The 17,135-nt window shown below is 36.5% G+C and overlaps 1 protein-coding gene across 1 annotated transcript in view; it reads right to left on the bottom strand.

Moving 5' to 3' along the window:
- The window catches only part of CTNNA3 (catenin alpha 3), a 1,595,169-nt gene extending 1,579,253 nt beyond the window's left edge, over positions 1-15,916 (bottom strand). Inside the window, exon 1 of the mRNA XM_027130128.1 lies at positions 15,720-15,916. The gene's annotated coding sequence lies outside the window, so the exon portion shown is untranslated. The remainder of the gene's footprint in view (positions 1-15,719) is intronic.
- Between the last annotated feature and the right edge of the window lie 1,219 nt (positions 15,917-17,135).

Raw genomic sequence — 17,135 nt, 5'->3', positions numbered from 1 at the left:
GGGGGGGGGGGGGGGGGGGGGGGGGGGGGGGGGGGGGGGTGGCGGATTTCTCTTACCTTATAGTTGCCAGATAAAATACAGAATGACCAGTTAACTTTGCATTTCAGATAAACAATGAATAATTTTCTGGCATATGTCCCATGCCAGAAACATACTTACACTAAAAAATTATTAATTTGTTTACCTAAAATTCAAACTTGTGTGTCTTGTATATTTATTTGCTAAATCTGGCCACTCTACCTTATCTTACTTCATGAATGGAACAAACTGGGAGGAGGGGGACCTAGAACTCCCTCATGCCTAAATTTAAAGCAGCCACAGAGCCAGACCCTCACGTCCATGTATCTTGACATCCTATCAGAGACCTGAGCCTGAGAGAGTCAAACAAAAAGTCAGCTCTCACCCTGCTACTGCACAGCAGCTGCTTTTTAGATAGCCAGCGATATTTCCTGGCCACCTCCCAGCAATATATTTCTAACTACACTCACTTGGAAGATTTTAGTTCCCAGAAATGCAATACAGGATAAAATAGGACAAGGGAAGAATGACATATTGTGCCCTGGGATATTAGAGCCCCAACAGTAGGAGCAGAAACACAAAAAAACACTGGCAGAGGCTATTCTAGAGATTTTAGGTTTTATGCGTCTCTTTTAGAAAAGTGAATCTGAATTGCTTCAAATTATCTAAGATTAAATTCACCTCGGAGTAGAGGATCAAACAATAGGAATAGGAGAATAGTTGCCCCAAATGAATATATAGCTCCTGTAGCCCAGAAATTCAGCAAGATACTTGCCCTCCACTTTAAGAGTTGAGAGGGAAATTCTGTGGTTCCAAAATTGATAGTGACAGAGCTCAAAAGGGATATAGATATGTATATATCTCACTTATGACAAACACCAGGACTGAATAAATCTCTTGTCTTTCAAAATAAGTAAATAGAAAAAATCCAAAATTAAAAGACTGTATAACAATAACAGAGGAAGACAAGGGAAATTATCCTCAAGACAAAAGAAAATTTAGAATACATCTACTCTGTGCTCTCAGTGAAATACCCAAACTTAAAAATTCTAGGTAAGAAATGATGGAAATGTTAAGTAAAATGAAAAGAAAGTTGACTGAAGTGAAAGGTCAAGATAAAAAGAGACGTAGCAAAAATTTTTAAGTAAAAGAATTCAGCAAACCCAAAGAGACAATAAAGTAATTAAAACCTGCCCTGAGGAATCACTCCTCTCCTTTATCATCTGCCTATCAGCAACTTCATCATTCAGAGAGCAAAAGAAACTAAGAATGGAAGGGCTACCCTGGGCTTAATTCTTACCAACAAAGAGGAATGTGTTAGTGAAGTCAAAGTGACAGGAACCTTGGGAAAAATTCAACGTATCACCTTAGAGTTCATTACGGCCAAGGAAGAAAACCAAAAGCAAAGTAAGACAAGTACCTTAGGGTGCTTAGCAGTTCAGAGAAAATATAAGAATTTCCCAGAGGCAGAGATTCTAAAATGAAAGACGAGTGAAAAAATAAAACCCACTACTGCAATCACAAATGAGGGGGAAAAAAAATGGGAGAGAACATATGCAAATATAACTCAATGTGCTATACAAGGTGCTTTCTAAAGACTGAGATTTTTAAAGGACATACAAAAGAAGACGGAAAAGGGTAAATGTAAGGATGAATACATAAGTGTGGTATTAGCCTATCAGAAGAGTGGACTAAAACTACAATGAGCAAAGACTTGTAAAAAACACACCAAACAACACAAAAACTTTTAGGTTGCATGTGAGGGTGGAAGGACAAAAAAGTTACAACCTCCCTCCTCCTATGTTAACAAGGTACAGAGAGGAAGCAAAATGACAATATTCTGAGTTTGCTTTCATATTATCTACTAAGGAACATGGTCTTTAAAATGGAAAAATTGTGCCAACAATCTTGAGAAGAAATTGATAAACCACAGGAGAAAAGATAGTGGGCGAATGTTTAACTGTTTAGAGAAATGTCCTTTTCCAGGTGTATTTTAGTACAGCAGGGCTTCTCATTCCCAGCACTATTGACATTTTAGGCTGGAGAATTTGTCATGGGGGGCTGTCTTGACTTGTAGGATGTTTAGCAGCATCCTTAACCTCTAACCACTAGATGCCAGTATCACCAGCCTCCTCTTTGTAACAATCACAAATGTCCCTAGAGATTGTCAAATGTCTTCTGGGAAGCAAAAGGACTCTAGGTTGAGAACCACGATATTGCAGAGCACTGAAAATCTGCATATATTATCACAGAATTATTGTTAGCATCTTTGAGTAATCATGGCATTGGGAACTGACAAATGTTATCCCATATATCAAAAAGGTAGGTTCTGAAAATTTGATGTTCATTCACAGCAAATTTTAATACAGTATCAAAATATTATTAATTGGAAAAGAGAGCAATGATCCTGTGAATTCTGGTATCGTTTTATTAAGAGCCACTCATACTAAACTAATATAATTTTTTCTCTTCTTTTTTTTTCAACTTCATAACTAAAGAGGGTAAATTGGTTTCACTAAAACATCTTTTAAATCTTTTTTAAAATCTTCTTTGACAAGCTAAAGAAATGTTAGCTGTCTCATATACTGTTGGCTGAAGTATATATTGGTAAAAATCTTTTGGGGAGGCATTCTGGCAACATCCATAAATTTTATAGGCACAAATTCTTAGACTAAACAAATACATTTAGGAATCTGAACATGTGTACAAAGATGGATGTCAAGGACAGCAGTATTTTTTGTGATAATAAAAAGCTAGAAACAACCTAAATGTGCATCAAAGTGGGACTAGTTAAATAAATTGTCATATATTCTTTCATTGGTGTGAGTTGAACTGTAACCAGAGAAAAAGTCTCAGGAAGTATACAGAATCCAATTAGATTTCATTTGCCTAGAAGTAGGGGAGATATTAAAAATATTTAACAATTAGCATGGCTTAGGTCCCAACCAATCAGAGTCTAGCTTGGAGCTGGGTCTTGGAAAGCTCCATCTATGCAAGGTGTTCACCCTTTAGTTGCTGGGTCTAGGGGAGGTCTAGAGGGTCCTAGGCAGAAAGTGGAGGAAGGCCACTAGTGAGGGGGAGAGGAAGTACAAAAGCATTTCATATTTTAACAATTTGTATGGCCTTACTGGGGAATATCAGTCCTCACCAAGAGATAGAAACAACATTAAAATAATCCAGACTAGCACAGAACAATAAATTGGTTAAATTCAACCAAGTGGCAGCTATGATGAAGAGTAAATTCATACATACTTATGTGGAACAATTCTTTTTTTAATCTTCACCAGAAACTGGTAGCAGTTTCCTTGCGAAAAGAGGACCAGAGAGCTTCCCTGGTGGTGCAGTGGTTGAGAATCTGCTTGCCAATGCAGAGGACATGGGTTTGATCCCTGGTCCGGGAAGATCCCACATGCAGCGGAGCAACTAAGTCCATGCGCCACAGCTATTGGGCCTGCACTCTAGAACCCATGAACCACAACTAGTGAGCCCACGTGTCACAGCTACTGAAGCCCACATGCCTAGAGCCCATGCACTGCAACAAGAGAAGCCACCACAATGAGAGGCCTGTGCACCACAACAAAGAGTAGCCCCCGCTCACCGCAACTAGAGAAAGCCCACATGCAGCAACAAAGACCCAACACAGCCAAAAATAAGTAAATAAATAAATAAATTTAATTTTAAAAAAGAGGGCCAGAGAACTGAGGATCTGAGGTCAAGGCAGAAGGAAGATGTATTCTCACTGTATACCCTTTGTGACGAATGCTATGTTTGCTAACACCCCATCCAGCCCTCGCCCAGCTTTCCTCCTCTACTAGAGAGACTGGAAAGCTAAGAAACCTACTCTTCTCAGACTCCCTTGAAGTAGTGCGACCCAGATTTCACCAACCAACGACAGCTTGGGTGAGATTTTTAAAGGTCACAGGCATCAGATCCTTCTGGGAAAGTTGTGGTAGGACTCTACTGCCCAGTGCAAAAGCCAGGAAAAATGGAAGCTAGCACACCTGTAGGACCATTCCTCAGGTATATTTGGACATTTTTCCTAGCTTCATTGTCTTTGGCTGTTGCTCTGGCTCTCCAGGAGACTCTATGAGCTATCAAATAACATTTATGAAACTCTTTCTGCTGGAGCTAGCCAGAGCAGACTCTTTGTTGCAATCAAGAACCCTAGCTAATGGGAAGCAGCCACACAGCATAGGGAGATCACCTAGAGGGGTGGGATAGGGAGGGTGGGAGGGAGACGCAAGAGGGAGGGGATATGGGGATATATGTATACATACAGCTGATTCACTTTGTTATACAGCAGAAACTAACACACCATTGTAAAGCAATTATACTCCAATAAAGATGTTAAAAATAAAAACAGAACCCTAGCTAAGGTACCCTTTGCTAAAATAAAAAATAAAAATAAATGTACATATATAAGTTTTTCAGTTTAAAAAATTAAGTTTTATAAAAATGTTTTAAAAATAAAATTTATGTGGGCTGGATGGTGGTACAGTTCAGGGAGGACACACCTAACCAAAGAAGCAAATCCAAATGAGCGAGCCCAAAGATCTGGGTCCCCAAATCCCCTTTGAATATCAGCTGTGTCTCAACCACCAGAGGCCATCTTAGAAATGCAAATATGGACTCAAATCAATGGCTCCCCTTCTTACAAATAATAGCCAATTTTAAAAATATGATGGAAGGAAAGATACCAAAATATGATGGTACCAAAGATACTTGTGTAAAATGTATAAAATACTTGTGTAAAGACAACTTTAAAACTCTACTGAAGGATGTAGAAAAAGAATTGAGTAAACAAAAAGATGATGTATAGGTAGATTAAACATTAAAAAGGCATTATTTCTCCCTAAATTAAAATACTCACAGGCTATTATAATAATTTTATAAAATGTTACACTAAAAATCATCTGGAAATAAACATTATGTAATTACATGTAGGAAAATCCTGAAGGGGCAGAAAAGAATAAGGAGAAAGATTAATCCTTCCGGATATTAAAACATGTTATAAAGTTATTTTAAAAGTAGGGAATGCATCAGCAAGGTAGCAGGATACAAGATTAGTATACTGAAATCTGTTACATTTCTTTGCACTAACAATGAAAAAAAATTCCCATTTAAAATCACGTCAGAAAAATAAAATACCTAGGAATAAACTTAAAGGAGATGAAAGACCTATAAGCTGAAAACTATAAAACATCGACAAAGGAAATTGAAGACAATTCAAAGAAATGGAAAGATATTCCAAGCTCTTGGATTGGAAGAATTAATATTATTAAAATGGTCAGGCTTCCCTGGTGGCGCAGTGGTTGAGAGTCCGCCTGCCGATGCAGGGGACACGGGTTCGTGCCCCAGTCCAGGAAGATCCCACATGCCGCGGAGCAGCTGGGCCCGTGAGCCATGGCCGCTGAGCCTGCACGTCCGGAGCCTGTGCTCCGCAACGGGAGAGGCCGCAGCAGTGAGAGGCCCACATACCGCAAAACAAAAATAAAATAAAATAAATAAATAAAATGGTCATACTACCCAAAGCAACCTACACATTTAATGCAATCCCTATCAAATTGCACATGACATTTTCCACAGAGCTAGAACAAATAATCCTACAATATATATGGAACTACAAAATATCCAGAATTGCCAAAGCAATCCTGAGGAAAAAGAACAAAGCTGGAGGCATAACCAGATTTTAGACTATACTACAAAGCTACACTAATCAAAACAGTGTGGTACTGGCACAAAACATATAGACATATAGATCAATGGAACAGAATAGAGAGCCTACAAATAAACCCACGCACCTATGGTCAATTAATCTACAACAAAGGAGGCAAGAATATACAATGAAAAAAAGACAGTCTCTTCAACAAGTGTTGGGTGTGGGGAGAGCTGGACAGCTACATGTAAATTAATGAAATTAGAAAACTCCCTCACACCATATACAGAAACAAACTCAAAATGGTTTAAAGACCTAAATATAAGAAATGACATCATAAAACTCCTAAAAGAGATCATAGGCAAAACATTCTCAGACATAAATTATAGCAATATTTTCTTAGATCAGTCTCTCAAGGCAAAAGAAATAAAAGCAAAAATAAACACATGGGGCCTAATCAAACTTCAAAGCTTTTGCACAGCAAAGGAAACCATCAACAAAACGAAAAGACAACCTACAAAATGGGAGGAAATACTTGCAAACAATGTGACCAACAAGGAGTTAATAGCCAAAATATACAAAGAGCTCATACAACTCAATATCAAAAAAATAAACAACCCAATCAAAAAATGGTCAGAAGATCTAAGTAGACATTTTTCCAAAGAAGAGAGAGATGGCCAACAGGCACATGAAAAGGTGATCAACATTGTTACTTATTAGAGAAATGCACATCTAAAGCACAATGAGGTATCACCTCACAACACTCAGAATGGCCATCATTTAAAAATCTACAAATACATGCTGGAGAGGGTGTGGAGAAAAGAGAACTCTCCTACACTGTCGGTGGGAATGTAAATCGGTGCAGCCACTATGAAAAACAGTATGAAAGTTCCTCAAAAAACTGAAACTAGAGTTACCATATGATCCAGCAAACATACTTCTGAGTATATGTCAAGAAAAAAAAACGAAAACTCTAATTCAAAAACATACATGCACCCTAGTGTTCATGGCAGCATTATTTACAGTAGCCAAGACATGGAAATAACCCAAGTGCCCATTAACAGATGATTGGTTTGATAAGATGTTGTATATATATACAATGGAATATGACTCAGCCATAAAAAAGAATGAAATACTACCATTTGCAGCAACATGGATGCACCTAGAGAACATTACACTTAGTGAAGTAAGTCAGACAAAGACAAATACTATATGATATCACTTATATGTAGAATCTAAAATTAATAATACAAATGAATCTATATATAAGACAAAAACAGACTCACAGACATAGAAAACAAACTTATGGTTACCAAAGGGGACAGGGAGGGAGAGAAGGACAAATAAGGAGTATGGGATTAACAGATACAAACTACAATACATAAAATTAATAAGCAACAAGGATTTACTGTGTAGCACAGGAAATTATATTGAATATCTTATAATAACCTATAATGGAATACAATCTGAAAAAGGAAATAACTGAATCACTTTTCTATATACCTGAAACTAACACAATATTGTAAGTCAACTATCTTCAATTAAAAAAACTTTTTTTAGAATAAATAAATAAGAACAGAAAAGGGGGGGAAAAAGTAGGGACTGCAGAAAAATTAGATTAAAATATTACCAGAACAAACTTATGGTTACCAAAGGGGAAAAACAGGGTGGGATAAATCAAGAGTTTGGGATTAACATATACACACTACTATATATAAAATAGATAACCAACAAGGACCTACTGTATAGCCTAGGGGACTCTAGTCAATATTCTGTGATAACCCATATAAGAAAAGAATCTGAAAAAGAATGTATATATATATATATATACAGGTATAACTGAATCACTTTGCTGTACACCTAAAACTAACATAACATTGTAAATCAACTACACTTGACATAAAATAAAAATTAAAAATAAAGAATATTACAGAACAGGAAGAAGAGTGAAACACAGACTCTAATATAAATTTAGCTTATGATAAAGATGGCATTTTAAATTAGCAGGAAAGGGGACTTCCCTGGTGGCCCAGTGACTAAGACTCCGTGCTCCCAATGCAGGGGGCCTGGGTTTGATTCCTGGTCAGGGAACTAGAGCCCACGTGCCACAACTAAGAGTTCGCATGCCGCAACTAAAGGTCTCACATGCCACAACAAAAATGAGATCCTGCATGCTGCAGCTAAAGATCCCACATGCCACAACTAAAAAAAAAAGTATCCCACATGCCACAACTAAGACCTGGCACAGCCAAATAAATAAAATATATATTTTTTTAATTAAAAATAAATTAGCAGGAAAAAGAGTGACTCAAATAAATCATATTAGACCAAATAAATAAACATTTAGAAGAAAAATTAAAACACAGCTGACTCCCAGCCTCACTCATTTGCTCAAAGTCAATTCCAGATGTAGCAAAGACTTTTAAATTCTGAAAGAAAGTATGAGTGAATTTATATATAATACATTTATGTATAATAATTAAAGTAGAAATTCCTTTCGAACCAAACACAAAATCCAGAAACCATAAAGGAAGAAGTTTTAAAAATTGAACACAAAAATATTTTATTTTATGTATGATTTAAAAATAAAACATAAAAGTAAAAAAAAAAAAATTGGGAGAAAATACTTGCAACACATTAAATAGACAGAAAGCTAATTTGCTTAATTTACTATGAGGGAATAAAGAGAAAAAATGAGTACCGGAACTCCTTGCCAGAGCAATCACACAAGAAAAAAAATAAAAGGCATCATATTTGGAAAGGAAGAAGTAAAACTGTCTCTATTTGCAAATGACATGATTTTATATACAGAAAATCTTAAAGATCCTACTGAAAAACTGTTAAATCTAATCAATGGATTTCAAAAAGTTGCAGGATACAAAATTAACATACAAAAATCAGTAGCATTCCTATACACAAGCAACAAATTATCTAAAAAAGAAAAAAAGAAAACATTTCCATTTACAATAGCATGAAAAACAATAAAATACTTGGGAATAAACTTAACCAAGAAGGTAAAAGATCACTACTCTGAAAACATTGATGAAAAAAATTGAGGAAGACACAAATAGATGGAAAAGTATCCCATGTACATGGATTGCAAGAATTAATATTGTTAAAATGTCAATCTCTAGACTGACCAAAAACCATCTAAAGATTCAATGCAAATCCTATCAAGATTTCAATGGCATTTTTTCAGAAGTAGAAATAAACAATTCTAAAGTTTATATGGGATCACAAAGGACCCAGAATAGCCAAAGTAATCATAAGAAAAAAGAACAAAGTGAGAGGCATTACACTTCCTGATTTCAAGCTATACCATAAAGCTATAGTAATTAAAACAGTATGGTACCTGCATAAAAATGACAAATAGACCAGTGGAACAGAATAGAGAAACCAGAAGTAAACCTAAGCATACAGTCAATTAATTTTTGACAAGGAAGCCAAGAATACTCAATAGAGAAGAGTCTCTTCAATAAATGGTGTTAGAAAAAATGGATATTCACATGTGAAAGAACAAAACTAGACCCCTATCTTACACCACTCACAAAAATTAACCTGAAATGGATTAGAGACTTAAATGTAAGGTCTAAAACCATAAAACTTCTAGAAGAAAACATAGGCAGTAAGCTCTTTGACATCAGTCTTAGTAATATTTTTTTGGATGTGTCCCCTCAGGCAAGGGAAACAAAAGCAGAAATAAACAAATGGGGAACTTCCCTGGTGGCGCAGTGGTTAAGACTCTGTGCTCCCAATGCAGGGGGCCCAGTTTCGATCCCTGGTCAGGGAACTAGATCCCACATGCATGCTGCAACTAAGAGTTTGCATGCCACAATTAAGGAGCCCATGTGCCACAACTAAGAAGCCCGTGAGCTGCAACTAAAGAGCCCACATGCCACAACTAAGACCCAATACAACTAAATAAATAATTAATTTAAAAAATAAACAAATGGAACTACAGTAAACTAAAAAGCTTCTGCACAGCAAAATAAACAATCAACAAAGTGAAAACATAACCTACAGAATGGGAAAAAAATACTTGCAAATCATATATTCAATAAGGGGTTAATATCCAAAACAAACAAAGAACTCATTCAACTCAATAGCAAAAAAAATAAATAACCCAATTAAAAATGGGCAAAAGACCTAAATACACATTTTTCTGAAGACTATATACAAATGGCCAACAGGTACATAAAAAGATGCTCAACATCACTAGTCGTTAGGGAAATACAAATCAAAACCACAATGAGATATCACCTCACACCTGTTAGACTGGCCATAATCAAAAAGATAAGAGATAACATGCGTTGGCAAGGATGTGGAGAAAAGGGAACCCTGTGCATTGCCTTGGTGAGATTGTAAACTAGTACAGCCACTGCAGAAAACAGTATAGAGGTTCCATAAAAAATTATAAACAGAACTACCATATAATCCAGCAATTCTACTTCTGGGAATACATCCAAAGGAAACTAAACACTAACTCAAAAAGATACCTGCACCCCCATGTTCATAGCAGCACTATTCACAACAGCCACAACATGGAAACAACTTAAGAGTCCATCGGAAGGTGAACAGATAAAGAAGTTGTGGTCTATTATGTACTGTGTAATGGAATATTATGCAGCCATAAAAAATGAGGAAGTCCTGTCATTTACAACAACAGGAATGGAACTTGAGGGCATTATGCCAGGTGAAATAAGGCAGACAGAGAAAGAAAAATATTGTATGAGCTCATTCATATGTGGAATCTAAAAACAAAAAAAAAACTAAACTCATGGAAAAAGAGATCATATTTGTGCTTACCAGAGATGGGGGTGGGTGAAAGGAGAACTGGAGGAAGGTGGTAAAAAGGGAAAAAATTTCCAGTTATAAAATACATAACTACTTGGGATGTAATGTACCATATGATTATAGTTAACACTGCTGTATGACATGCATGAACGTTATTAAGAGAGTAAATCCTAAGAGTTCTCATCACAAGGAAAAAAATTTGGTTTCTCTTTTTCCCTTTTCTTTTTATTGTATCTACATGAAATGATGGATGCTAACTAACCTATTGCAATAATCATTTTACAATACAGTTGACCCTAGAACAACATGGGGAGTAGGAGCACTGACCCTCCCAGCAGTCAAAACTCCACAGATAGTTTATAGTCACTGTTCATATCCACGGTTCCTCCATATCTGCAGTTCTACATCCGAAGATTCAACCAACCACAGATCATGTAATACTATAGCATTTACTATTGAAAAAATTCACTTCTAAGTGGACCTGTGCCATTCAACCCATGTTGTTCAAGGGTCAACTGTATATGTAAGTCAAATTTATTTAGAGAGATACACCTTCCATAGACAGAACGTGGTCTGTCTCAAAAGGCAAGAACAGGAGCTTCCCTGGTGGCGCAGTGGTTGAGAGTCCGCCTGCCGATGCAGGGGCCGCGGGTTCGTGCCCCGGTCCGGGAAGATCCCACATGCCGCGGAGCGGCTGCGCCTGTAAGCCATGGCCGCTGAGCCTGCGCGTCCGGAGCCTGTGCTCCACAGCGGGAGAGGCCACAACAGTGAGAGGCCCATGTACCAAAAAAAAAAAAAAAAAAAAAAAAAAAAAGGCCAGAACAGCCTTGGGAGAAACAACTCCACAGACAGAGTATGAGCCATCTCAGAAGGCAAGAGGCCCCAAAATATGGGATGGTTAGTTTTTACGGGCTGGGTAATTTTATAGGATAATGAGTGGGAGGATTATTCCAACTATTTTGGGGAAGGCGTGGGTATTTCCGGGAATTGGGCTACTGCCCGCTTTTTGACCTTTCATGGTTAGCCCCAGAACTGTCATGGCGCTGGTGGGTGTGTCATTTAGCATGCTAATGTATGACAATGAGCGTATAATGAGGCTCAAGTTCCACTGGAAGTCAAATTCTCCACCATCTTGGACCTAGTTGGTTTTAAACAGTTTATGTCGTGTCCTGTGGCTATGTCATTCTTTTAAAGGTTGTGCCCTGCCCCCTTCCCTCCTGTTTCACATACAGCAGTAAAATACCATGAAGCCACTGAAAAGAATGAGGTAGATCTACATGAATTGCTATGCATCTGTCTTAACTAAATGTAACTGTCCTAATTCACGGAAAATGTGGGGATGCAAGATGCAGATCAGTATGCATAGCATTAAGCGCTTTTTTCTTGACCTAAATCAGGGTTCTGTAAATTAGCAAGAAGAGCAGAATGCATAGATATTGCATAGGCAACCAGCAGTGCCTATCACAGATTATTTGATTCTTAAAACTAGGATTCTTTTGGTACCCCATATTGGGGAAATAGGAACTGCTGATTCTAACAGAAAAGCTAGTTAATCATGCAAATTTCCATGGAAACATAATCTATGAGCTCCAGCCCTGGACTAAGACAGACCCTGGTACTTCTGGAGAATCACAGAGAGGTAGGTTTTACTTCTCACTCTCTCTTCATCCCTATCCACAAAAACACAAACACTAGAAAGGAAACACCATATGGGCAGGGCTTTAATTTGGTTCACTAGTATCTATCCCCAGAACTAAGAATAATATCTGGTACACAAGTCATCTAGAAAGAGTAAAATAATCCAAAGCCAACGTTGGAGTAGAGCCAATGTAGCCCTTTGAGGAATCCTGCCTCTCAGTCATTCTATGTGTTCTCAATGAGCTAACCTAGGGCATTTTTGCATTGATACTACCTCCAGAAGCCTCATCAACTGAGACCTGGTAATTCATTTATTATCTAGTTAATTGTACACCTCGATCCCAATTCTCTACTCCATATGCCTATAAATAAGGAAGATAAATGCTTGTATGTTCCCTTTCATCTGTTTCAAGTAACAGATTGAGAACTGTTGATCACATTTTGAATGGTGCTAATACAAAATAGGGTCTAAAGTCTTCAAGTTCCAGTACTTGAAGGTCTTTCTTTGTGCTAAACATTGCCTTCTCCATCAAATCTTTTTCACCGTTAATGGCAGGACCTGAGGCAGCACAAGAATACCAATTAGGATAATGAAAAGCAGGAAAAAGAGGTGAGGGAGTGGCAGTGACAAATAAATTTGACCTAATTTACAATTTTCCACATAGGAACTTAGTCACTTCTCAGACCCTGGAAGTTAGTGATTAAATTGGTAGCAGATTACTGGCTGTGTCCCAGACAGCAATAATGTAATTAAAAATAGTAATTAAGCATGTGAAAATCAGGTGCAACAGTTAATAGTCATGTTCCTTTTCAAAAATTCTATAGTCTCAATTATCTGTCACTTTCCATTAGGTTTGCAACTTGGCGAAACTCAGGAGTTCCACCCCACAATATCATGTCACTTAAAATCCAGTATCCTAGCAAGATTTAGAAAATCATGCTTTTTGAGTCTCTAGACTAACATTCCCATGAGCCAATGATCCATAAATAAACACTATTTTTAAGTCTTCATTACGAAGCACATAGTTTCTCTTCAGGCAATATTGGGCTGCCAACTTCTCTACTTAAGTCTTAATCCCTTCTATTCCAAAGAAAAAATAGAAACATGCAAGCAGAAGTTCGGAGTGAATAAAGAATGTAACTCCCATCTTTCCATACCTATGATATTTCTCTAAATATCACTGTAAAAATAAAATTCTACAATTTAAAAAATTTTAATGCAGGCAGAATATATTCTTTAGGAATTCACAACCCTCTACCTCACCTCCATCAAATACTGATGTCTCTACTCTCTCCACTTTGATTTCTGTACCAGCTACTACTTCCAAAAATCAAATCATTTTATTTATCACCAATTTCTTAGCTTTTTTACTTCAATATATTCTATTTCTACAACCATAATTCCCAAATTCAATACCAATAACAGAATTAAAATTTCATATCTTCCCTAATTCCCACCCTACCCATACCTTATTCCATTCTCATGTTTCCCTAAGCAGAAAATCCCAAAACTGAAACTCTGCTTTTGCATGTACCATCTATCCTTTTTCTTTCCACTTTGCTGCCTACAGATTTTCTCCAAATAATTCTAATTTCCAAAAAATTTTATTATAAAATATTTGTTCTTCCTAATTCTATTTCTTTGCCACAGTTGGATCATAAAATTCATATAAATCAGAACAACATATAGATGATTCTCTACGAAGGTTATTTATAAATTCTACAGTCCAAAATAATGTAAGCAGTCAATAATACTGTCTGTCGGTTTCAGGGAGAGATGAAGAATTTTTAACATGTAACTTTGTTGATACCTGTGAAAGTCCATAAGTTGAAATTTTGTAAGTAGAGGAGATTCTGTCCTTCCAGATACTAAGTATATTGCTATCTATGTGCCTGATAACTGTGTTTTGCATCTCATGGACACTCAATAAATATTTCATTTGGGAGATAAGGAATTTTACAAAGCCTTAAAAGAAAAACAGTAAAAACCCATCTTCTTAAAAATCACAATCTTTGCCTTCAACTCTAATGTTCTCTAATCTGACAAGTACACATTTAAGAACAGAGCTTAAAGAAATGACCTTTAAAATAAATAAATAAATACACACACACACACACACACACACACACACACACACACACACCACAGCACCCAGATGTTCAACACTGATTTAAAAAAATTATATATCCATTCACTTGGAAGAATGTTAGGCAGCAGTCTAAAATAACATCTATGTAGATTAGGTAATATTATATGGAAAATATTTTCGTAAAGGTTAAATGAAAAAGCAATGTTCCAAATTTTATCTACAGTATTACTGCAATTCATTTTAAAGCTGTACAGAGAAAAAAGACTAAAAGAACATGCATCAATGAGATTACAGATAATTTTTCTCTGTGCTTTCAAAATTCCTACAATAAGCTCATATTACTTTTATAATGAAAAGAAAGTAAGTTTTACTATAAAAATCCCAATATTTTACTCAGTTAAGAAGGAAGGCTCAGACCATGTATAGGACACAACAAATAGAAATAGCTGTATATATGCTGTTGGCATTTTGGGCTTCTCCATTTAACAAATGTGTCCTATGCTACTATTAAGGTAATTCTTTATGGTGGGTAATGAAATTGTAATAGTCCATCCAAATATGCCATTCGAATTTGACTACTGATAATCCACATCTCCAAATCACAATTTTTCTCATATATGCTGACACTTTAGTCTGTCTAAAAAAGCTAGACACAAACCCAGGACCAAGGCTTATCTGAAATCCTATTTTTCCCACATGTGTGTTTTAAGCAAATCTTTGGATCTCCTGTATCTTCTGATATGTTGCAACTGTCTTTCTCAGTGGTGCATATCCATGACTCAAAACCTCTACAGTTAATGAACCTCCCGATACCTAACCTAAATTTCTTCTTGTTTCCATTCGTACTTATTCCTCCCAGTTCTGTCCTCAGTGCAACTGAGAGCAATTGCTCGCAGTCACTCAGACATGATCAGATAGTGACCTTCTATTTACATTATTACTTCCCATATTCATCTCATACAGTGTAATTTTCATTTGATTATAAATGGTGGTAAAAACAGTTCTGAGAGATTCCTCAATTTCTTAATGTTACTGTCAATTATAAAACAAATATATAAGGCAAATATTAAATTCAAAAATTAAGGCTTTTGCCACTATCTCATTTTTAATATCTCCCATTTACTGTGAACAAGCTTTGGGTTGAAAGTAAAATTCCTTCAAATATTTTGCCCCAGCCCCATGCCAAAGCACAAGCAACCAGACAACATCTTATCTTTTCCTGCACAGGATCCCAATCGGTTTTTTATAGCCAGAAACTCTCTGAATGCAAAGTACGACCTTGGCTACTAGCTTCCCCTGGCACTAGCTTGAAAGTTATTTATAACTTTAAACTTAGCGTGAAAGCCTACATTTCTCACCATAACTAGTCAAAACATTCCCGTTTTATATAATAATGTGTTCTTTAATTCAGAAAGAAACCCCACATTTTAAACCTATAATATATAACTAAGGCAGAGCAATTTCAACGCAGAAACAAAAAAGCACTGAAGTCCAGCTCCTCTTTTTACAAACTTGACTCTTACCTTTCTGTTGCTTCCTATAAAGTAAATGTGTTTAAAATTCAGCTCTTGTAGGAAATTTTCCAAAAAGAGTTTGGGGGAGGAAAAAAAAAAAAGACGACTTCTTGGTTAGTCACAGAGTTACAGAGTACCAAATTGAGAGGCAGTGACAGTGGGGCAGTCACTTCAGCTGAGCGTCATTCACCCAGGATGAGAAAGAAGGGGGAGGTTACAAACCAGGGTGGGTGGTATCTAATCCTGAACTGCTAGTCACTGACCTCACTGACAACTTGTTACTGAAAATACTTTGTTGAAAAAGGCCAGACACATACTTTGCCTAGAGATCTACAAACAAAGCTGTCAGGAAGCTCTAAATAAGTTAGATCTGCATTTCTCTAGTCCCTTTCCAAAATAAGGACCTCTTACATCTAATTAAAGCTGAACGCTGGAATTATCAAGAGTGAAAAATGATAAAGCAGGAATAGTCCAGGAAATCCACACATCAAAAGATCAATTATGTAAAATTCAGTGTCTTCAGTACCACAGAATTATGTGTCACATCTGAGACAGTGTCTTTCCTCTGAAATCTTACCTGTCTCATACCCTTGCACCAAGCATCACACTCTCTGCTTCTGGGATTTGTTTGCACCTACATAATTATCAGTAAAGAATGTAAAGTGAAGATTTACCAAAAACTCCACAGGTGGAACCATTATTAAAGTCACCAAAAAAAAACCAGAAATTTTTCCAACAAAATTTTTTTCTATGGCTATTCTTTTTCATATTTCCTCTTTCCTTTTTTTTAATCTCCTCTCCATCAACATCTTACCATTCACTGGAACAATCTTGCATAGCCCTGCCTTAAGCTTTATCACTTCATCTATTCCTTGACACCCCACTTGAACTTGTACCATATTTCCTTAGGCATTACTGCTTTTGTGACTTTCTTCCAATAGCTTCTAAAAACAGCGGTGGTAACTGCCCCTAAAACAGAACTACTCATCTGAGTTTGGGCATTCCTGTTCTTAAAAGACTGAATTCAAAAAAATTTTAAGGCATTTATTTATTAGCTCTACAGGCACACTTAGAACAAATATGAGGGAGCTGAGAGGAAAAGGCAAGGTCTGGAAATTGTCAGAGAATCAATTATGAAAGAGGTTTCATTTTATATGATTTCTAGGGAAATCTCTGAAATAACTATTTTTATGTAGCTTCCTCTAAAATGTGCATAATTGACATTACATTTATCTAAAGATTCTTAGTTGCTAACATACTGTCCTCTCCAAATTTTTTTAAAGCAGCTTTTTCCCCCTGGAGAATCTAGGAACAGCCTCTTTTCACAGTGAAAACAAAGAGTAAGTTTTATGTCTCTCACTCCATCTTTTCTTGAATAAAGAAATCACTTGACACTTGCAAAATAGAAGTTTTTGTTTTAGAGCT

The sequence above is a fragment of the Aethalodelphis obliquidens genome, unplaced genomic scaffold, assembly GCF_003676395.1.
Source record: "Aethalodelphis obliquidens isolate GAN/ISIS:26980383/991018 unplaced genomic scaffold, ASM367639v1 scaffold37, whole genome shotgun sequence".
In the NCBI taxonomy this organism is placed as follows: Eukaryota; Metazoa; Chordata; class Mammalia; order Artiodactyla; family Delphinidae; genus Aethalodelphis; species Aethalodelphis obliquidens.
Note: the sequence above shows the minus strand (reverse complement) of the source record. Positions and strands in the feature narration are given on the sequence as shown.